Raw genomic sequence first — 24347 nt, forward strand, 5'->3', positions numbered from 1 at the left:
CTACTCTTCGTAATGGTGCTTCTTATAAATACGGTATCCAATCCTGTTAAGTGGTGGGGAAGAAGTGATGGTACGCGTTGCTTGAGAACCAGTATTTGAATCAACAGGAAAGTCAGTGACGGCCATTTGGTCTACACTGATTTGAAAAAAAGTCATGGCATTCCTCCTAATGTCTTGTCGGACTTCCTTTTGCCCGGCTTAGGGCAGCAACCCTTGGACTCGACAAGTCATTGGAAGCTCCCTGCAGAAATATTGCACAATGCCGCCTCCATACTCGTCCATAACTGCGAAAGCGTTGCCGGGGCAGGATTTTGTGTTCGAACTGACCGCTCGATTATGTCTCATAAACGTTCGATGGGATTCATATCGGGCAACCCGACTAGTCAAATCTCTCGTTAGAATTATACAGAATGTAATTCAAACAAATCGCGAACAATTGTGACCCAGTGTCATTGCGTATTATCATCCATAAAAACTGAAGTACAGGATTGGCTGCAAACGGTCTCCACGTAGCCGAAAATAACCTTTTACAGTCAATGACTGGTTCAGTTGGACCATACGACCTATTCCATTGCATGTAAACATAGCCGACACCATTATGGAGCCACCACCATCTTGCACAGTGCCTTGTTGACAACTAGGGTACATAGCTTCGTGGGATCTGCTCCACACTCGAACCCTACCGTCAGCTCTTACCAAATGTAATCGGGACCCCCTGATCAGGCCACGGTTTTACAGTCGTATATGACCCTCCCGATATGGCCATAAACCCAGTGGTAGTGCTGCAGGTGATTCCGTGCTGTTAACAATAGCACTCGCGTCGACCGTTTGCTCCCATAGACGTAACGCCACATTTCGCCGCACTGCCCTGACGGATACGTTCGTCGTACGTCCCACATTGATTTGTGCGGACATTTCACGCATTGTTGCTTGTATGTTAATACTGAAAACTCTACGCAAACACCGCTGCTCTCGATCGTTAAGTGAAGGCCATCTGTCACTTCGTTGCCCGTGGTGAGAGAGAGCACCTGATATTTGGTATTCTCGGCACACTCTTGACACTATGGATCTCGGAATACTGAGTTGCCTAACGATTTTCGAAATGGAATGGCCCATGCGTCTAACTTCGGCTACCATACCACGTTCAAAGTCTGTTAATTTCCGTCGTTCGGCGGCAATCGTGTCAGAAACCTTTTCACACGAATCAGCTGAGTTCATACGACATCTCCGCCAATGCACTGCCCTTTTATACCTTGTGTATGTGATACTACTGCCATCTGCATATGTGCATGTGGTTTTGCCATGGTTTTTGTCACCTCAGGAAGAGCCTAGCTCACAATGAGGCTCGAAACATTACCACAACAAAGTGAGATGTAAGCTCGAGGAAGAGGATGGGCAATCACGCGCGATGTCAGTTCAGCATGGAGCTTGGAAGCAGCTCGGCGAAGAGCGAGACAGAGAGAGCTACGGACGAAAGCGTAAGTGGCTGGTGACTCGGGCCGTGCCCTCAACTCGGCACCGAGCCAGGTCTTGACTCAAATGCCAATGCTTACATCTCCAGTATGACGCATCGGTGTTCCAGTAGCAGCTGGAAGTCTCGACAACGGAAGATGATTTCGAGAACGTCTCAGTAAGCCAACAGAATGTGCAGATCGGAAAATGCACTGTTTACTACTTGTTTCAATCAACACTGTAATCATTTGGCAATATAAAAAGACATTAGAGCATATCGCACATAGACAGTAGTATGGCATCAATTCCGTAACTTTAAAAATACGATCCCCTTATATATCACACTTGGATTTTATTTTGATCAGTGCGTATCAAATGGTTCAAATGGCTCTGAGCACTATGGGACTTAACATCTGAGGTCATCTGTCCCCTAGAACTTAGAAAAACTTAAACCTAACTAATCTAAGGACATCACACACATCCAATTCCCGAGGCAGGATTCGAACCTGCGACCGTAGCGGTCACGCGGTTCCAGACTGAAGCGCCTAGAACCGCTCGGCCAGTTCGTATCCAATAGGTCTGAAATGTAATGAATTTCTGTTGGTCAAGTTTTCAATTGACGTCGTAGTTCTTACCCACGAGAGATACGCTGTAATATTTTTCTTACATTGCCAGATGATCGCGTTGACAAAGTCATTAAAAAGGCAGTTAAAATATAACTGTTAAGCGATTCATTCTGTACAATGAATTACTGAAAGAACAAAGTAAAACGTGTAACAAGTAAACAATAGCAGGAATGATAATGAAAAAACATGTGTAATTTCTCAACAAACTTTCACACTATAATGCGTTTTTTTCTAGAAAACTTTACTCCAAAGGTCTACAATCTATAGTACGGACAGGTTATTGTCTTTCTTGGGTCAACAGCCACTCATTACGGTCATTACGGAGCGATGCTGATTCAGTTTTTCAGACAAACAAATGAGAAGTTTCGGTAACAAAATGGAAACCAAACATCGTCCCCATGGTCTTGACGTCAGCTGATGGTGTGTATAGTGCTACATTATGAAATATTGTATGTATTTTGTGCGCGGTGTTCGATATTGATAAATGAACGAGCATTACAGCCCTAGCTTTTCATGTTATTATAGAACTAAGTTACGAGATTGCACAAAAAAAATCAGCGTTGTACACTGGGGATAAATCGAATTAAGTTCTGTTGTTTTAAACAGGCTGGCCTTGTATGCCGGATCATAGGAGATCCAATCTCAGTCTGACAGTTCTGATTTAGATTTTCCCTGGGTCGCGCAAGTTATTTCAGGGAAGTGCCGGGATGACTCCTACAATGAGGCCACGGCCGACCACCTCGTCTAAGTAGCTCCTTAAGTATGGAAACGCCAGTATAAATGAACTATGTTTTGTTTGTGTACTTCAACTGTAACACAATGCCATGCTCAATCTCCTTGTAAAGATGATCCACAGTTGAATACTACTACTACTAACAGGAGTAGCGGTGAATATTGTTCATTCAGCAAGTTGTGGATGTTTTACTGCGACGTTCTTCAAATATGTGCAAGATGTGGAACACTGTGTGCACAAAATATTGTGCATCATCTCCTTTCGTCAACGCCCGTGGCCTGGCGTGACTCGGCCTTGACACGGCACGGCACACCGGCTCTCAAGGCCGGGCGGCGACCCGGCGCGCATTGACCGCACCCGGCGGCACAACGCGGCACTGTGCGCTACGGGGAAATACTTGTCCAGCCTCTCCCCAACCTGAATCGCGGGCTGTTCAGCCAGCCGCAGTTCTACGAATCTACGCAGAACTTAGACGACGCCTTTCACGGCTTGTGAAGGCCACTCTAGCCTCGTTGTCCACTCAAAATGCCCATTGCCACGACTTAGATACAGGATTAACTGCCTAAAGCTAAGAATGTTATCGCTTTTAACTTTCATAGCATTTCGAAGGCGTTTCTCGCCCTCTTCGCCAGAAGTATTGCGAAAATAATATACGCAATTAAACACCGAGACTCGACTAGTCGACCGAATAGTCGCTGATTGCAAGAACTCCGGGAGGGACAGAGATAAGCAGCAACAACTGGTAGCATTCAACAGTTTTTGTCCTACACACCACTCAACAAAGCCTTTGGCGAGACATTGCTCTCATCATCAGGTTGTCAAACTCAGCTCATGAAGCTAAAACACTAATTTTTGAGAACATGTCTCTCTGGAGTACGGCGCTTTATTATTTAAATTTGAATACAAACAGTCACAACCGCAATAAACTTTTTAAAAAATGTTTTATATAAGGTTACCGGTTTCGGTCTGTTTTAGACATTTTCAGACCCACACTATGATGTAGATGGTGGCTGTGAACAGAGCAGCGCTACAACTAACTGGAGCGCTCGTGGAGGTGTAGCGACTGCTCAGTGGGTCTGAAGATGGTCTAAAACAGCCCGAAACCGGTAACCCTTTATAAAAGATGTAAAAAAAAAATTGCGGTTGTGACTGTTTATATTCAATTTTAAAACACTAAGTCCACAACACATTTGCGGCTTTCATAACGCTTCTCCAGATATCCAGGGGTTGATGTTAACTGCCATGCTAGCTGCATTACTTCGTACGCACAGCTGTTGGGCTCAACCATATTGCTATTCTATTAGTCCCCTACTCCCCCCCCCACTTCAGAGACGTTACTTGCGTGTTGCCTACGACATTCAGCTTGTATTGAAAATTTTAATTATTCATCCGTTTCAAAATAATTTTAAGAAGTCGTTAAGAAATCCCAAACACTTTCACTTGCGCGTTGCAAATATTGTTAATCTTCTTTTCGGTCCGCAGCTCGTGGTCGTGCGGTAGCGTTCTCCCTTCCCGCGCCCGGGTTCCCGGGTTCGATTCGCGGCGGGGTCAGGGATTTTCTCTGCCTCGTGATGACTGGGTGTTGTGTGATGTCCTTAGGTTAGTTAGGTTTAAGAAGTTCTAAGTTCTAGGGGACTGATGACCATAGATGTTAAGTCCCATAGTGCTCAGAGCCATTTGAACCATTTGAAATCTTCTTTTCGTAGAAGGCAATCTCTAATAGTTCTAGCAAGTCGAGACTTAGTCCTCTCTTTTCTGTGTGTATGATTTCTATTTCCTTAAGGAGATGGCCTTTTTCATACATGAAGTTCGCAAGAGCTGAACTGTTGTAGTTACGCAGTCTGAATGCATCTTTATGTTCCTTGTATTTGATCGAAAAATGTTCTTGCCGTATGTGAAATATACTTTGCAACGCAGAACGTGCAGTGTATTTTACAGTCTCCCGACTTTTCAAACTTGTTTATCTTTTTATGACATCAAGCTTCAGGCTATTTTCCTGGTCATTGGCGAATTGACAGCCCTGTGCACTAAGCTACTAAAACCAGCCTCTTTAGAAGCCTGTGGATGTTGAGAAACACGGCACCAGTTGTTGTCGGTTTCCTGTAAACTGTAAATGCGTGATTAATGTCTTGACTTTTAATGCTCAAATCTTGGATAATGTTAGGGATCAGAGTTGTCGATGAGTGTCTTTGACATTATGGAACAAACTGGTGAAGATATCGCAGCAAATCATGATTGTGAGTATAGGGAACGATAGGATTAGTATGGGATAGCTACATCAATAGATTTACCAATCGACAGCAAAAAAAAATTTAAAAAAATGCGTTAAGAGAACGCCAGGCTACTACAGTAGTGCGTAATAAACGCTTTCATATTTTCACGTTCTTCCTAAGCAACCACCCGTGCTTTTCCAACAGAATTTCTTTCTTTGATAGTTGAAATTTATTTGTGATTACTTATGTATGACCGTCAATGTTCGGGTTACAATAAACAGAACATCGAAATTAATACGTTTTACAGATTAAATTCACATTATAGTACTTTCTTGTATATCCAGAGTATTTTTATTACTATTGTTACACAAATTAAAAATCGCAACGACAATACGGAAGAGTAAGAGAACCATTTCTTTACAATAGCACTAAACTATTCTTACGATATTCGTGTTACCGAGTTATGTCCACAAAAGGTGTCTAACTAGACACAGTGTTATTTATTTCATCTTCGTAATGCCATTGCTTCACGAGAATCTGCGGTTTTCAGTTCAATTTTTGTGCGTTTGCTTGAACATTCCTGTATTGGAGAATTCTTACACTGCGTCTATTACTTGAGTGTCAACGTGGGGCCTCAGGGAAAGTCTTTTACTGAAGTATATGGTGGAAACACTTAAGACAGACTCAAAGGAAGTGGTGGATGGTTTGTGAGAAAGATGAAGAGCTTTCATATTTTCGCATATAACATTATTAGCCGCGTGGTCTACGGCGCCTTGGCACGGTTCACGCGGCTCCCCCCATAGGAGGTTCCAGTCTTCCATCGGGCACGGTTGTGTGTGTTGTCCTTAGTATAAGTTAGTTTAAGTTAGATTAAGTAGTGTGTAAGCCTAGGGACCGATGACCTCAGCAAGTTGGTCCCATAGGAACTTACCTCCACTACCACCATTAACCTACTTTCCGTTGCAACTGACGCATAGTATACCAGAAAATTACTCTAGATAATTTTGAAAAGATACCTGTTTTGAGACTGTAGGGTAATTGCTGAGGAAATGCTGGCAGAATTAAGATCCCACGACTCTTACACCGCCTTCAAAACGTAGTTGAATCGCTGCATATGTAACATTGTATTTGCGAATACTTGTGATATCCTCAAAGGGCACCAGATGATTGATTCCTTAAACCTTGTGAGTCAAATGCCGGTATGGCCCCTCTAACAGTGATTTGCCAAATTTATCACGTACTATGCACCTCTATATCTTTAAAGTCTACATCGCTTTTCCATCTGTAATGGTTTCTTTCACAACGGATTGATACATATCTTTCTTTCTTTAACAAAAAAAAAAGACAAAGAATGGGCGTACTAGATTAGGGCAGATCGCTAGAATCTGAAGAAATAGGAAGGAAGATAAGTGTTTGATGCCCCATGGACAATGAGGTCATTAGAAGAGAAGGAGAATCTGACATATAGCACAACAGAAGACATGTATTAACACCCAAGGTAAGTTATCATATGAATTCTAAGAAATCCTACTTCTCGTAAAATTTAAGAAAGCAGTTTCTCGTCGATAAGGGCTAGGCAAAAGGACTCGTCATCTTAAGAAAACAGTCTTTGCTCGCTGTAGTACACTGTGGTGACGTCGTGGTGAAACGATATGCCGTGTTTCTCTGTTAATGTGTGGAGATGTTTCGACGGTTAGTCAGCCGTACACACTGCATTCTGATTATTTATTCTGCCACGTCCTTTCATCATCCCGAGAGGCTCAACTAATCCGCATTAGCCAACATGTCTCCGGACTCTTCAAATGCTTCGTAAACTGACGAGTCCGTGGTAGCGCCACAGTCAACTGGACATCACGTGGGGGCAAATATATGCCCAGGACACACACAGCCTTCTCCACGAAGCGAGATACTACTCTCTCCTGAAAACACAGAAGCGTATTGATTGTGCCGAATGTACGAACACCGTTGTACTAAGGGTAATGGATACTGAACGTTCACTGATTTACAGGGGCTAAGAAACAGCGAGGTTCAAGTGTCACAGCGTAGTGTAAACACGGTAACACTCGCTTTACTGAAACACTGCTAGGGAGGACATTGCACGAACATGGTGTCCAGCACATTCGTCCCACCTGATTCCCTCACGGCATGTGTGGGAAAGTCTCGAGAAACATACAAACGCAGTGGATAACATCACCTAGAATCCTTCCTTCATAACCTACGAGTGCCGTTGATGGAGGAACAGTTAACAAAAGGTGTGAATATCAGGAGAGATAGATCGGGCATTACTGGCAGCGCTGGATACACGCTACACTAATCTCTAGGGATCGCGACAGTAATGGCAGTCCTTGTCATAGATAGATGAAACAAGTTAGTGCGATCCGTTTCCGTCCAAGGAGGGGAAGCTGTGTCATATCTGGAAATGAAGCCGGCATGTGCTCTAGATGTTTGCATTGACTTATGATGGAGAAGTATCAGTGGGAATAAAGACAACACATGATTGCTCCTTGGCAACTGTCAAGCTATTTATCAGTTACCTTCCTTTTATAATCTGCCAACGAAGGTACCTCTTATCAGAGTATGCTGAGCTTAATTGCTCACATTCAGAACGTTGAGTTCAATTTTTATGTTTCACTTCAGACGCCTTTCTTATAAATATGAAAACGAGCCTACATTTCTTCGTACCATTTGACCATCTCCGCGACTTTGGATTAACGCTTCAACCTACATCTTCGGCACTATGTAATACAAAATCCACTCTGCATCGTGCATTATAATACACTTCGTAAAGATTTTATAGATGTTATCATCGATGTGCTCTATCTAACACTTCCTTATAACGTTTCATAATTCACATGTCTATTAACATCCACCAAGATACCACCATACTCCAAACTTATCTAGCTTTCCTTCACTTCTTGTCTAATGTTCTTGTCTTACCTGTACTTCCAGTTAGTCCCACGCAACAAATGTACATTATGAGGCAGCACTACCTTACTTCTAGGACTATAAATGTTACCAGTAAATTTCTCATTTATAAGGAAGTTTTCTTAGCCCGTTTGCTCTTATACACCCCTTTTTATTAATGTTTCTTCGTAGCAGTTGGAGTTTTTATTTCATATATTGGAACATTTCCTTCACTTTGTTAGTTTTCTGTGCTAATCATCTGATTTCGTGTTGTTAATATCCAATGTATGGTACTACTAGCACAATATGGGTTAGAAGTTTACATCCTTTTGTTATGACAGATTAAGGAATAAAGCATGGCAGTTATCACAACAGAGGCAGGCGTTTGACATCCACAGCTGGATAAAAGTCTCATACAGACCGTTCCTATGCATTGCAGCACTCGGCTGCGTGCATCCACGTGGCCCCTCTACCTTTCCTGCGTCACCTGCACACCTCCGTTACGTCGTCGTTCGGATAGTTTCTTGGATTGCAGCAAAGAAATTCCTTGGTCCATCCACAGTCACTTCGAGTGGTTACATGTAGGCCTATGGCCTACCACCATTTAATTTTCATTAGCGTCGTAAACACGCTTTAAACTCCTTCTTCACCGATCCATTTCTTTGTTTCTCTCGCAGTAGTTCCCAACATGTATCTTTCCATTGCACGCTGAGCAACCCTCAGTTTTTGAACGGTTTTCGCGCTGAAAGCCCGAGCCCCCATTATACGTTATTTTAGTCTGATGAGACGTACTGTTTTAACAGGTTGTTTCATTAACATGCATTACTTGATGGTGTTCTGAGCTTAAGGATCAGAAAAGTTGCTCTGGGACTAGTTCGGGTGGTATCTTTGTAACCTCCCCCTCACTTATCGACCTTAATGACAGTGAAAAATTAAACCGCGTATACCTAATGGAAATTTGGGAAAAGCAATCGTCACCGAAGTTGATCTGTCGGTAAAGAGGGAGGAAAGGGTTACATCTAAATGAAAGGAAAAATGCAAATGAAACTGGTGGAAATTAATTTTGAAAAAGGGTAAAGTTAATAAAGAAAGAAAATGTGCGGCCGTTACGTTAACAATTAACTAGTGGTAATTAGATATTTGAGATTTGGGGAAAATTACGGTCGCCAGTCCTATGGACAACTACTATAGTAACTGAAAAAGAAGGGTTATTGCAGATATAATTAGCACTAGAAGCGTGGCAACTGAAGGTTGACACGTGTAGTGTGAAAACTGAATGTTTGTCACAAGAAATAAATTTCGCTACACTCTGACTTAATTTAGCAAAAGAATTCCACGAACCTACTATGCTGTCATATTAGGAGGAGAGGTGATACTCCAACGTGGCGCGTCCCGGGTGGCGGATAGGGAAGTCCTCACCGGTTTACTGGCGGACTTGAGTGAAATAAAATAGCTCTCGCGGACCAAACACACCCTCTGCAGTTAACAACCGGAGTTGTAAATCGGAGCTTGCTCCAACTAAGGTTGACAATCTTCGACAGTCAAAAATGGAAAGGTCTTTTAGGAAAAAATTCCACCGTCCTGCTCAAAAAGGCAGGAAAAGGCTACATCGGATTCGGTGGGTAGTCAACTAGAAGACAGCAACGAATCGGAGCGTTTGCAACCATCCAAATGCACACTAAAACACAAAAAGAAGATTAAACATGAGCAAATAAATTATATAGCAACACACAACATAAACTCACTACTTCAGACCGGAAAACTCAAGGAGCTCACAGATGAACTAAATAAACAAAAAATTTTAATAACAGGGGTCCAAGAAATGAGAAATACCACAGAGGACCCATTCGAATCACAAGGATACAGAATTTATAATGGGAAACCAGGACCAAGGGCAATGAAACAATGTCCCCAGTTTGGAACAGGGTTTTTAGTAAACATAAAAATAATAGATTCAGTAACGGATTTCCAAGCAGTATTACCAAGAATTGCGACTCTAAGCTTTAAAACAATGAATAAAACCTATACAATAATAAATGCTCATGCCCAACAAATGAAAAAAATTGTCTAACAAAAACAAAGGAAGAGGTAGATAAATTTTGGGACGTTCTAGAGCAAACTGTGAACAGAGTAAATAAAAAGAATGTAAAAATCTTATTGGGAGATTTCAATGCTCAGTTGGGAAAAGAAAGGAAATATAAAGATATAATTGGAAAATGGAGTCCACACAAATTTACAAACAAAAACGGTCAAAGACTTGAAGAACTCTGCAGAGAACACAACCTTATATCTAAATCAACATACTTTAAGAGGAAGCTAGACCATGTCTGTATGGACAAAAATTTTCATAAGGAGACCCACAATGTTAAAGTACTGAGAGGAGTAGACACAGGCTCAGACCATTATATGGTTAAAATTAAAATCAAATTCACACCGTTAAAGAAGAGTACCGGAAAAACTAATAAAATAAAAGAAGGTTTGACCCACATCAGCTAATTAAAAATAATAAGTACCAACAAATAACACAAACCATCAAATTAACAGATGATCTAGAACAACTAGTGCCTAATCTTAAAAAAGAAGCAGAGAATCTAGCTCCCTTGAACGCACGAAGGAAACATGCATGGTGGACGTCAGAATGTGACAAATTCCATGAAGATAGACACCAAGCATGGTTAAAGTTTCAAACACATAAAACTGAAGAAAATGCCATCAACCTAAAAAATGAAAGAAAAAAATTCACTCAAAATATTAGAAGAATCAAGAGAGGATTTCATAAAGATATTATAAAGTCTATAGAAGGTAATTATCATAAAACCAACTCCAGGAACTACTATAAAATCTTTGGGAAACAACTACAACAATATGAGGCCCCTACACTAATACTGAAAGATGAAGATGGAAGAATGACACACAGTAACAAGGAAAATGCAGAAATCATGGCAAAAGCATTTTACAAACTTCTGAATTGCGAGGAACCCAAAGAACCCTTACAAATCAACATAAATACCCCAATAAAAACCAAACCTAACAAACTAGACCCTCCAACTTTCCAAGAAGTAGAAGAAATTCTTAAAGAACAAAAAAATTATAAGGCATGTGGAGAAGATGAGGTTTTTGTTGAAATGTGGAAATATGCAAGTGACACAGTCAAGACCTCCTTACACATGGCTCTAACAAAAATTTGGGTAACAGAACAATTTCCCGAACATTGGACCACAGCTATCATCCACCCACTACACAAAAAGGGAGATAAGAGCAACCCAGACAACTACAGAGGAGTCTCTCTCCTAGATTGCACATATAAAATTCTATCCAAGATCCTATATGAAAGAATCAAGGAGCAATTAGAACAGGAGTTAGGGGAATATCAGGGAGGTTTCAGACCATGGAGAAGCTGTGCAGAGCAGATAATTAGTTTAAAATTGATTATGGCATACCACAAGAAACGGAACAAACCTCTGGCAATAACATTTGTAGATTTTAAGAAGGCATATGACTGTCTCCACAGACCTTCAGTATTAAAAATTTTAAGAAATCTAGGACTCCATCCAAAACTAATTAAAATAATACAACTCACTCTAAACAACACCAAATCAAAAGTGAAGTTTAGAGGAGAAATTTCGGAACCATTCCTCATAAAAACAGGCTTAAGACAAGGTGACTGCCTATCACCATTACTTTTCAACTGTGCACTGGAATACATAATGAGAGAATGGTACAAGGACAATCCAAAGAGGATAAGAATTGGAAGTGCAAAAGATGATATTAGCTTAAACTGCTTGGGATTCGCTGATGATCTTGCTCTCCTAGCCAACACCGTTCAAGAAGCCAGGCAACAAGTGAAATCACTACAAGAAATAGCAGAGAAAGTAGGCCTTAGAATATCATTTGGAAAAACGGAGATTATGCTAACTGATCCGCCAGTTGCAAACAAAATTACAATAGGAGAACAGGAAATCAAAATTGTTGATAAATTTAAATATTTAGGCGAAATAATAACATACAATCTAAATGAGAAGCCATTATGGCAAAATAGAATAAAAAACTGAACTATGCAAATTACATTACCAAAACTACATACAACAAAAAAAGCCTATCTATAGATGCAAAATTAAAACACTATAAAACAGTTACACAACCAGAAATAACGTATGCAGCTGAAACTATCTTCAAAACAACTAATACAGCAGAAATTGACAGAATACTAAAAATAGAAAGAAGAATAATTAGGACATGTATAAATAAACAGTATAAAATAAATGGACATTGGAGAATAGCATCAAATGAAACAGTATATAAGAAAATAGAACCAGTCATGAGCACAATCAGGAAGAAACGCATCTCATTCTTTGGACATCTGATGAGAACTCCAGAAAACAGAATTAGTAAAAAAATAATACAAAAATTGTGGAATAGCAAGAGCGACATTAAATGGATCACAGAAATTAAGGAAGATATAAAAGAACTTCAAATTACAGTAGATGATCTAAAAAAGAAGACAGAGAAAACCAGAATACTGCAAGACCCGCAAACCAGACTACAAATGAAAATCAATAAAAGGAGTACAGGAAGAGTTGTCTCAGATGAAGAAAGAAAGAAAATATCTGAAAGAATGAAGAAATATTGGGCAGACAGAAGAGCAAAACATCTTTCATATAAGAATAGCCTCTAATAATTATATTACCTAAATATATTAAGTTATTGTCGAACCAAATTGTAACAACTTGTTTAGAACTTTGTATTTTTGACTACAGTGGTCCAATGAAGGCCATAAAATAAATAATAATAAAATTAGCAAAAGAATTAATAAAACTGGAAAACTGAAAGTTAATTTAGTGGCTGAAATTAATTGTGAGCTTTGTTTCTGAAGCACATCGAAATTCAGTAAATACGGTTAGTCTTGGGCTACCTCAACAATCATTTCAAAAGCTACTTGAATCTACGCAATTTAGAAATAAGAGATTTAACTTTGAACTTGAATTAAAAGATTCTGAACAATTAACAATAGTAAAATTTAGTACGTACCAAACTGAGCTGCAGTCACAGGTACGCTAAAATACGGTAACAAAACTCGCGCTCTTAATTTGTGCTTGTGTAATCTAAATATTGTAGCCAGCTATGAATACCATAACTGAACTTTGAAATTAAAGCAGTGAAATCGAATGATGCTGGCGTTTGAATTTCAACGACACTCGGGTTAATTCCGGAAAAGGAAGGGACCCTGCTTGGTAATGCAATTGGGACAACGAGCAACAAAGGTTCATGCTACGTTGCTGTAATTTAGTTATGAAAATGGAACAGTTCGAAAAGCTGAGGTCTGCCATACAGTTCTAAAACTTTACGTGCTTCCAGTCTTCCTTGTTGGTTGATTGAAGGTTTGAAGCCGTCGATCGAGGAGGTGGCGACAGTCACTCATTGTCGGCCGTCGCTGTTGCAGAAGCTGGATGTTGGCGCGCCTTCTTCTCGACAAGGTCACCAGGCGAAACGGGCTCTTGATGTGCGCCAGCTAATGCTTCCCGTCCGCGACACCGTGTCAGAAACTATCATAGCAAGTCGAGCGCAATTACATGCTGCCCAACCCCGAAGGCGCGGCAACTCGCGGGAGCGTCACACAACACACCTGCTCCACTGCACCACCTCCGCCAGACTCTCAGCTCTGCCCGCACTCCACGCGGCAGAGTTAACACTACTAAAGATCCAAAATACTTTGGTTCTCCACACGACCTATCGATGTAATGGTTCGATAGCATAGTTTTCCCTAGGCCAGACCCAGCGTAAAGATACAAACAATATTTACAAACAAACCAATTATAAATCGACATAAATGCATAAATAAGTATATATATGCAAATACTAAAACAATTAAAATATACAAAGACACAGAAACGTCATATCTTCAGGTAACAAAATAAGGAAAAAAAATTATAGTACAATAGATGGAAATAGGAGGCTATGCATTTCCGGCGATACATCTTCACATGACGCATGTCATACGCCGTGATTTACCTTCTATGGTCGCTGGCTGGCGCGTTGCGGATCACCCTCCTCCTACAAATGCTTCTGATTCCTGGAGAAGATTCTGGAACTTTACTTATTTATCGAATATTGTAATTTGTTAGAACATTCTGTGTACGTATAAAGAGCAGCACACACTGCTGAAGCAGGGAAGTAGTTCGGCTCCGAGTGTGCTCGATAAACTTGCTTTCAGTCTGAAGTATTGGTTCCCATCGACGACCCTGTCTCGTAACTGGTACACAATTATGTATTCTACGTGAGAGTATGGAATCTCCATACTTGATTCCTGTTGCAGTTCTGAGTTTTTCACAATTCTGATGAAGTCTGATAGAAGCTGTGGCACTGGTGTGCCTCTGTGGTGATCAACGAGTTCTTGGTCAAGGGATATTAGTACAGGTTTTGTACAAAACGAGTAAAACGGTTTCAAAATTTACTTGAATCCGAGGCAAGGTGACGTTACTGTGCTGTGTCCACTTTCGAAGCCAGCCTGTTCCTTAGCTCGATTAAAATCCAGTGTTTCCTTATGCGGTTGGTGATTATTTTAATGAATGTCTTTCGCATTATGCAGATGATGATGGATCTAAGATTTTTATGTCTTGTATGTCTCCTTTTTATGGATTTTTTTTGTGAATTGTCTTCCTCTGCAGGTGTTCCGTAAACAATTGTGCAAGTTATTTCTGTATTGGGTTTCTTCCAGTCTTTTATCTTCATACCCCACAGGGCTTTACACATATCTTGCCTTACTTTCAGAATTCATTATTAACCATCTGTTTTTGTGGTTCACCCCTGGGCCGACATAAACATTTAGAAAAATCTTCTAATTCTTGTAAAGCTTTCTCTCTGTTGTTGAGTGCAGTGGTATCGGCCATCTTAACTCATCAAATGTGTTGTTACCTAAGCTGTGTTTGGGTTCTTCGGATTCTTATTGTCTTCAGTTGATTTTATTACCATATTACCATTGTATTTTTCATGTCCTCTCGAAGAAATTCTGATATCTTTTGCTTTTAGTTTGGCATAGCTTATCATATTCCTAATAACTTCTGCATTTCTTTTTAGAACCTGTCTTGTTCAGTTTAACATTTTTTATTTCTGTTATATTTTTCTTAAATGATTACTTATTTCACCTACACCTTCATAGTCTACACATTCTAAAATGCTAACATTTTTATTTATGTTAATCTTGTATGCCTCATTTTTCTTTAACAACACTTTATGAAGTAAATTTCTGTCATCCTGGCTGATAAGTCTGCTTAATAACGTAGACATCATATCCAAAGTTTTCCACTCAAGAATTTTTCTTTAATTTATCTCTTATTTCTGCACTAAAATTCCCAATTATTTCTTTGTACGAGGGTCATTCAATAATGAAAGAGACAAATTGGGCTGGGGAAAAAACTGTTAGTAGAGCAAAGGTGGTACTTTAATGACTTTACGTTGGCATCACTGAGATGAGCCCTGATCAGCTGATGTATCAACATTGTTTTGTTGATAACCTCAAATATACATTTCAAGATGGCGAGTCCGCTTGAAAGGTCCACATTAGTTGAACAACGCTTCGTTATTCGTTTTTTACTTGCCGAAGGCGAGAAACCAGTGAATATATACTGTAGAATATCCAAAGTTAACGGTGACGGTTGTATGACTCGTGCAAATTTTTACAAGTGGGCAGAGCAGTTCAAAAATGGTTGCTACTCAGTTTCAACTGCCACACTTGAAAGTCGAATTGCTGACAATATTCGTGCCGACCGCCGTGCGACTGTGGAAATGATAGTTGATAAGGTTCAGGTTAGTACTGGTACAGTTCATAACATTATCTGTAACAAGCTGAAGTACCGCAAAACATGTGCAAGATGGGTCCCGAAGAAGTTGACGCGGTTTACACAAGGAAACAAAGTTGAGAATGTGCACAGAGCTAAAGGAACGTTATGAAAGAGAAGGTGAGCACTTCAACGAAATTTTACCTTGTGATGAAACTTGGGTTTACTATTATGAGGCAGAATCAAAAGACAAAGCTTGGAGTGGAAGCACACCAACTCATCTGTCAAGAAAAAATTCAAAACCCAAGCATCAGTAGGAAAAGCCATGTTGGCGGTGTTTTGGGATGCTGAAGGTCCAGTTTTTTGTGATTATATCGAAGAGCAGCTTACAATGAACAGCCAATACTACTCGGATTTATTTTAAAGAAGTTGAAGTCAGCCCTAAGAGAGAGGCGTCGTGGATCTCAGAGGAGAGATGTGATTCTCCAGCAAAACAATGCACGTCCTCGTATTGCTCAACTAACCCGTGAAACCATCGACGAAATAGACTGGGAAGTACTATCTCATCCCTCTTGCAGTCCTGATTTAGCGCCTAGTTATTTCCATTTGTTTAGTGCACTGAAGGAGGCATTACGTGGGAAGAGGTTCAAGGACAGAAGGGGTTGTAACAATGGAAAATTGCACTGAAATGCAGGAGGCTCTGCAGCGAATTGACGCATGGTGCAGGGAGTGGCAATTAAATCTCAATGTAGACAAGTGTAATGTGCTGCGATTACATAGAAAGATAGATCCCTTATCATTTAGCTACAATATAGCAGGTCAGCAACTGGAAGCAGTTAATTCCATAAATTATCTGGGAGTACGCATTAAGAGTGATTTAAAATGGAATGATCATATAAAGTTGATCGTCGGTAAAGCAGATGCCAGACTGAGATTCATTGGAAGAATCCTAAGGAAATGCAATCCGAAAAAAAAGGAAGTAGGTTACAGTACGCTTGTTCGCCCACTGCTTGAATATTGCTCAGCAGTGTGGGATCCGTACCAGATAGGATTGATAGAAGAGATAGAAAAGATCCAACGGAGAGCAGCGCGCTTCGTTACAGGGTCATTTAGTAATCGCGAAAGCGTTACGGAGATGATAGATAAACTCCAGTGGATGAAACTTCCTGGCAGATTAAAACTGTGTGCCGACCGAGACTCGAACTCGGGACCTTTGCCTTTCGCGGGCAAGTGCTCTACCACTGAGCTACCGAAGCACGACTCACGCCCGGTCTCACAGCTTTACTTCTGCCAGTATCTCGTCTCCTACCTTCCTGCACACTCCGCTGCAGAGTGAAAATATCATTCCAGTGGATGACTCTGCAGGAGAGAGCTCAGTAGCTCGGTACGGGCTTTTGTTGAAGTTCCGAGAACATACCTTCACCGAAGAGTCAAGCAGTATATTGCTCCCTCCTACGTATATCTCGCGGAGAGGCCATGAGGATAAAATCAGAGAGATTAGAACCCACACAGAAGCATACCGACAATCCTCCTTTCCACGAACAATACGAAACTGAAATAGAAGGAAGAACCGATAGAGGTACTCAAGGTACCCTCCGCCACACACCGTCAGGTGGCTTGCGGAGTATCGATGTAAATGTAGATGTAGACGTGAAAAGGTTTGTGGGACAGATAGAGACAAAGAGTTCTTTGCAGCCGGAATAAAAAAGTTTGTAGCCCGTTGGAACAAGTACATAAATGTTCAAGTGGATTATGTTGAAAAGTAGAAAAGTATTGTTTTGTAAAAATAAATGCTTTTTTCTCCAGACCAACTAGTCTCTTTAATTATTGAATGACTCTCGTATTTTGATTTTCTGTCACTTATTAGTTTCTGTAACTCCTGATAGTGGGGGATCCGGCTCGGCTCTCAAACGATACCCAACTCTTTAATCATTTCGGCGTTTTCTAGGCAACTTTGTTTCACTCTCCTCGTAAATAAATTTACATACTCTAGCCAAAGAACTGAAATAGTCCTTAAAACTGGTTTTGAAATGAAATAAAAAGCACTGTGTTAGTTAAATGCGTCATCTGGTGGGTATACGTACTTGTAGAACCTCCTTGATACAGCTACAGAAGTTGGCTGACATGTTTCATATGATAATACAATACTGATACCAAATCGAATAGCTCTTTTCGTAAGCACTCATCACTGGCGCACCTTTACTATCAATGACTTCACTTCTGTAGACGAGCAGCAGCAGTCTGCTGACGCTATTGTCACCTGTTTCATGCGTGAACAGGACGAGCTGACGGTTGTGTAATGAGCAACACAAACATTTGGGTGTGCAGGCGCGTGCCTATTATGTACAGGGGACAGGGCTGTGTGGTAGTGCCTACTTTAAAAATATAATTGAGTAGTTTAGTTTCAAGACAACACAAATAATTCGCACCTACTAACATTTGTTTTTCAAATTATCTACGATATTTACATAGCGTGACAATATGTGAACAGATATCCAAAATGCTTTACGCACAAATCGTCTAAATCCATTAGTTTTCGTGTTGATACATCTACACCATTCGCACCTACTAACATTTGTTTTTCAAATTATCTACGATATTTACATAGCGTGACAATATGTGAACAGATATCCAAAATGCTTTACGCACAAATCGTCTAAATCCATTAGTTTTCGTGTTGATACATCTACACCTAGCTTCATTTTACTGAATATGTGAAATCAACATATTTTCTTTTTCTATTCTTACTGCGAACTCTGTTAATGACCTGTTTAGGTTCTGCAATGCACTTAGTTCCTTATTCGGATGTCATCTCTGTTTTGGTTTTGCCGGCCGCGGTGGTCTAGCGGTTCTAGGCGCGACTGCTACGGTCGCAGGTTCGAATCCTGCCTCGGGTATAGATGTGTGTGATGTCCTTAGATTAGTTAGGTTTAAGTAGTTCTAAGTTCTAGGGGACTGATGACCTTAGATGTTAAGTCCCATGGTGCTCAGAGCCATTTTTATGTTTTGGTTTTTATTAAAGAAAAACATTTAACGCGGATTAAATTTAAAGTGGCACAGGTGAGTTGCCACAGTAACTCTGACGCAGGTTTTTCCCTAATCAGATATTAGGTCTGAAAGTTCGTTGACTAATCCAAATTTAGAAGAATGTATGTATATTGCATTTGAATATATCCTTATTTTTTTCCATACGGGCAGTAAGTGAGGCTGCAAAGGCTGTCTAACATTTGGATATACATGGACCACATATTTCACATTCACTTATGCGTTGTTCGATAATAATTTACTTATCGTTCCCATAGCAAAGTAAATCGTATTTCGAGCGCTGCATTCGTCGGATGCTAATCGAACGTCCGTAATATTATTATGAATGGTAATATCTGTCAAGCAACGATAATCTACTGTCCAAATTTCATCCCAGTGGCAGTTGAAAACATTATCGTCGTTCGTTTGCTGAGTCGACAATGATGGTTGTGAATTTGTATTTATATAAATTCCTGAAGTAGTTTGCTAATGATTTGACACTCTGGCAAGTAATTTGGTTCTTCGGACAGTGAAATGATACAGTCAATATCTCATCACCTATCTTCTGCGGCAGGAAAATAAAATAGTTAAGTCTGCAGTAAGCGATATTTTTATAAAGTAATGCTGTTTATTCGTTCTTTCGGCGAAATCAAGTAGAACAGTCACCACATCTTCGGATTCCGAAGCCCATTTACATACGCTGCGAAAAATGTGTCTGATGAAACGTGACATAACCTTTACATTCGATCACTCGATTTAGCTTCATACCTACACAAGATTCCGGAATAGTCCCCCGTTCGGATCTCTGGGAGGGGGCTTCAAGGGGGAGGTTACCACGAGAAAAAGATTGAATAATCAACGAAATGATAACGTTCTACGAATCGTGACGTGTAATGTCAGAATTTTGAATGTAGCAGGGAAGCTAGAAATCTGAAAAGGGAAATGCAAAGGCTCAGCCTAGATATATTAGGGGTCAGCGAAAGATTTCTAGTCAGATGAGTGTAGGGTAATGTCAACAGCAGCAGAAATTGCTATAACTGGAGTAGGATTTGTTATGAATAGCAACGTAGGGCAGAGAGTGTGTTACAGTGAATAATTGATTGGGTTGTTCTTGTCAGAATCGATAGCAAACTAATACCGGCAGTGATAGTTCAGGTATACATGACGACGTCGCAAGATGAATATGAAGAGACAGAGAAAGTATATGAGTATATTGAAAGGGCAATACAGTACATAAAGGGAGATGATAATTTAATAGTCATGGGGGACTGGAATGTAATTGTAGGGGAAGGAGTAGAAGAAAAGGTTACAGGAAAATATGAGCTTGGGAATGAGAGAGGAGAAAGACTAACTGTGTTCTGTAATAAATTTCTGCTAGTAATAGTGAATAGTCTGTCCAAGAATCACAAGAGGAGCAGGTGTACTTGGAAAAGACGGGGTGATACAGGAAGATCTCAGTTAGATTACAGACATGGTCAGACAGAGATTCCGAAATCAGATACTGGACTGTAAGGCATACCCAGGAGCAGATATGAACTCAGATCACAACGTAATAGTGATGAAGCGTAGGCTGAAGTTCAAGAGATTATTCAGGAAGAATCAATACGCAAAGAAGTGGGATACGGAAGTACTAAGGACTGACGATATACGCTTGAAGTTCTCTAAGGCTGTAGATACAGCAATAAGAAATAGCACAGTAGGCGGTACAGTTGAAGAGGAATGGACATCTCTAAAAAGAGCAATTACAGAAGTTGTAAAGAAAAACATTTGTACGAAGAAGATAACTGCGAAGAAACCTTGGGTAACAGAAGAAATACTTCAGTTGATCGAAGAAAGAAGGAAGAACAAAAATGTTCAGGAAAATTTAGGAACACAGAAATACAAGTCGCTAAGGCAGGAAATAAGTAGGAAGTGCAGGGAAGCTAAGACGAAATGGCTGCATGAAAAATGAGAAGAAACCGAAAACGAAATTTTTGTCAGAAGGACTGACCCAGTACATAGGAAAGTCAATCTGCGGCGACACAAAAAGCATGGGTGGTAACATTAAGAGTGAAACAGGAATTCCACTGTTAAATGCAGAGGAGAGAGCGGATAGGTGGAAAGAGTAAACTGAAGGCCTCTATGAGGTGGAAGATTTGTCCGATGTGATAGAAGAAGTAACAGGAGTCGATTTAGAAAGCATAGGGGATCCAGTAATAGAATCAGAATTTAAGAGAGCTTTGGAAGACTTAAGATCAAATAAAGCAGAAGGGATAGATAATATTCCATCAGAATTTTTAAAATCATTGGGACAAGTGGCAGCAAAACGACTATTCACATTGGCGTGTAGAATGTATGAGTCTGGGGTCATACCATCTGACTTTCGGAAAAATATTATCCACACAATTACGAAGACTGCAAGAGCTGACGAGTGCGAGAATTATCGCACAATAAGCTTGACAGCTCATGCATCCAAGTTGCTGATAAGAATAATATACAGAAGAATGGAAATGAAAATTGAGGATGTGCTAGATGACGATCAGTTTGGTTTTAGAAAAGGTCAAGGCACCAGAGAGGCAATTCTGACGTTGCGGTTGACAATGGAAGCAAGACTAAAGGAAAATTAAGACACGTTCATAGGATTTGTCGGCCTGGAAAAGGCGTTCGACAATGTAAAATCGTGCAAGATGTTCAAAATTCTGAGAAAAATAGGGGTAAGTTGTAGGGAGAGGCGGGTAATATGCAATATGTACAAGAGCCAAGAAGGAACAATTAGAGTGGAAGACCAAGAACGAAGTGTCCAGATTAAGAATGGTACAAGACAGGGATGTAGTCTTTCCCCCTAGTGTCCAATCTGTACATCGAAGAAGCAATGATGGAAATAAAAGAAAGCTACAGGAGTGGAATTAAAATTCAAAGTGAAAGCATATCAATGATAAGATTCGCTGATGACATAGCTATCCTGAGTGAAAGTGAAAAAGAATATCATCATATGCTGAATGGAATGAACAATCTAATGAGTGCAGAATATGGATTGAGGGTAAATCGAAGAAAGACGAAAGTACGGAGAAGTAGCAGAAATGAGAACAGCGAGAAATTTCATATTAGGATTGGAGTCACGAAGCAGACGAAGTTAAGGAATTCTGCTACCTAGGCAGCAAAATAATCCATGACGGAGCAAGGACGACGTCAAAAGCTGATTAGTACTGGAAGAAAGGGTATTCCTGGCCAAGAGAAGTCTGCCAGTATTAAACATAGGCCTTAATTTAAGGAAGAAATTTCTGAGAATGTACGTCTGGAGCACAGCATTGTATGGTTGTGAAACATGGACTGTGGGGAAAACCGGAACAGAAGAGAATCGAAGCATTTGAGATGTGGTGCTACAGATGAATGTTGAAAATTAGGTGGACTGATAAAGCAAGGAATGGGGAGGTTCTGTGCAGGATCAGAAAGGAAAGGAATACGTGACAAGGAGAAGGGACATCTGTTAAGACATCAGGGAATGAGGTCCATAGTGCTGGAGGGAGCTGTAGATAGTGAAAACCGTAGAGGAAGACAGAGATTGCTATACACACAGCATATAATTGCGGACGTGGTCTGCAAGTTCAACTCTGAGATGACGAGGTTGGCACAGTAGAGGAATTCGTGATGGGTCGCCGCGCGAGATTAGCCGAGCGGTCTGAGGGCGCTGCAGTCATGGACTGTGCGGCTGATCCCGGCGGAGGTTCGAGTCCTCCCTCGGGCATGGTTGTGTGTGTTTGTCCTTAGGATAATTTAGGTTAAGTAGTGTGTAAGCTTAGGGACTGATGACCTTGGCAGTTAAGTCCCATACGGCTTCACACACATTTGAACATTTGATGGGTCACATCAAACCACCTATACGCTTATACGCTGGTGACTTTTTTCCCATGATTGCTGATAAGAATCTTGAGTGAACCAAATGTGAATACTGGTCTATGTGTACGTTTCAACACAATTCCACACACCGTACGGAACCTAGTAATGTCTATTACCCCAATTTTTCGTGAAAATCGCCTACTAGGAAGAACGACATGGTAGACATCAATGTAACGAATGTTAAAGTACTTTCCTTCCATTTACATTAACAACTTCGCTGCATTTGTTTAGCGCAGGCCAACCATACTGCCTTCTGTTGCTGAGGTGGTCAAACTTTCCAGTCCAACGTGAGTCCATTACACGCTATAATAGTATTCAGTGACCACTAAGAGTCACACGCGGCATCTTGACAGCAGTTTTACACCATTAAAGCAGCTTCACGCAAGAACAGTGACTGCGGGTTTGGACCGGAATAGTTAGTGACGCAATGGACAAACACAGGTCTCTTGCTGATGTATTTGGTTTTCATTTTCAAGTAGCAGCACTTGTCTGGCTTTGAAACAAAGGCTGATGTTTGTTGTTTGAAAAAGGAGGATAATCGTGATCTCTTCTGACGGTGGTGGTCGCTGGCGGTGTTTGATATGGGAGACGTCGTCTGGAGGTTTCCTCTAGGAGATATTTGCATGCTCTGGGGAGCACACAGGAAGGTCACATCCAACGTGCCAGAGGAGCTGAAGAGGAAAGACTACGTTTATGTAACTATTGCGATGCACGAAATTAAGGCAAGAGGTGCGGAAGAAAAGAGGGCATTCTAAAAATTGTTCGTTGTTAAGAGAAAGATAACATTCCTATTATCTTTTAGATGTGCGGGGCTTTACTCTCATTGCTGGCTTTACTTTGTTCGTCAGCATGTCTGAGAAGTAGGCACTGTTCATCGTAAGACAATCTTCCAAATAACGACAAAAGGGGATACCTTGGGGGTTCCAAAAGACGGTCAACATGATTTTTCCCGCTGATGTTTGCGTTCTGAATTTCTTTGGGACTGGTTAGCTGGTGTGCTTCCATTCCATGCTTCGTCTTTTCAACTCAGGTTCAAAATGATGAACCCAGGTTTCATCACATGTTGAAATCTTCTTTAGGAAAGGGTCACCTCCCGTTTTACATCATTCTTTCAAGTTTGTACGCACTCTGAGTCTTGTTTTCTTATGTTGTTGCGTTAACTCTTTCGTGACATATCCAGCACTTGTTTTGCTGTACTTGAGCTTGCTGCTGATACCGTTATGAGCTGTGCCAACGCTCACTGCAACTATTAGCTATTTTTGCCATATGTCCAACTCCAATGCGTCGGTCTTCACGAATAACGGATAATGTTGTTAATGCGATTTTTAAACCCGTTCATACAATTTCCATCATATCGAAAAAATCATTCGAGAAAAGATTTTAGCCATTTTTCACCTTCAGGAAAATAAAAACGCATCACTGAAACTTGTTCAACTAATGTGTAAATTTCAAGAGGACACGCTATCATTTAATGCAATATAGAGATTACAAACAAAACGATTCTTACTCGTCAGCTGTTCTTAGCTGATTTCAATTATTCCAACCTAAACTTATGAAAGTGTGAAAATCCCATTTACAAACTTCGTTTCTAAATACATCAGTTTGTCTCTTCAATTATTTAATGTCCCTCTTAACAATGAAGCAATTATATCGAATTTTTAATAAAAACTGGTTGTTTGTAGTCAAAGATTCTCTCGCTGAACAATAGTACTACAAAATAATTTAATAGCACAATTTATGCGGT

At 40.5% G+C, this 24347-nt stretch overlaps 1 protein-coding gene and 1 non-coding gene across 2 annotated transcripts in view; both read right to left on the minus strand.

Annotated features, from left to right (window-relative positions):
* The window catches only part of LOC124608606 (G-protein coupled receptor Mth2-like), a 247523-nt gene that overhangs the window by 170771 nt on the left and 52405 nt on the right, over positions 1-24347 (minus strand). The window lies entirely within an intron of this gene.
* On the minus strand, positions 16887-16961 carry Trnas-cga. The gene has a single exon. It is a non-coding gene; the product is annotated as a tRNA-Ser (tRNA).

The sequence above is a fragment of the Schistocerca americana genome, chromosome 1, assembly GCF_021461395.2.
Source record: "Schistocerca americana isolate TAMUIC-IGC-003095 chromosome 1, iqSchAmer2.1, whole genome shotgun sequence".
NCBI classification, from domain to species: domain Eukaryota; kingdom Metazoa; phylum Arthropoda; class Insecta; order Orthoptera; family Acrididae; genus Schistocerca; species Schistocerca americana.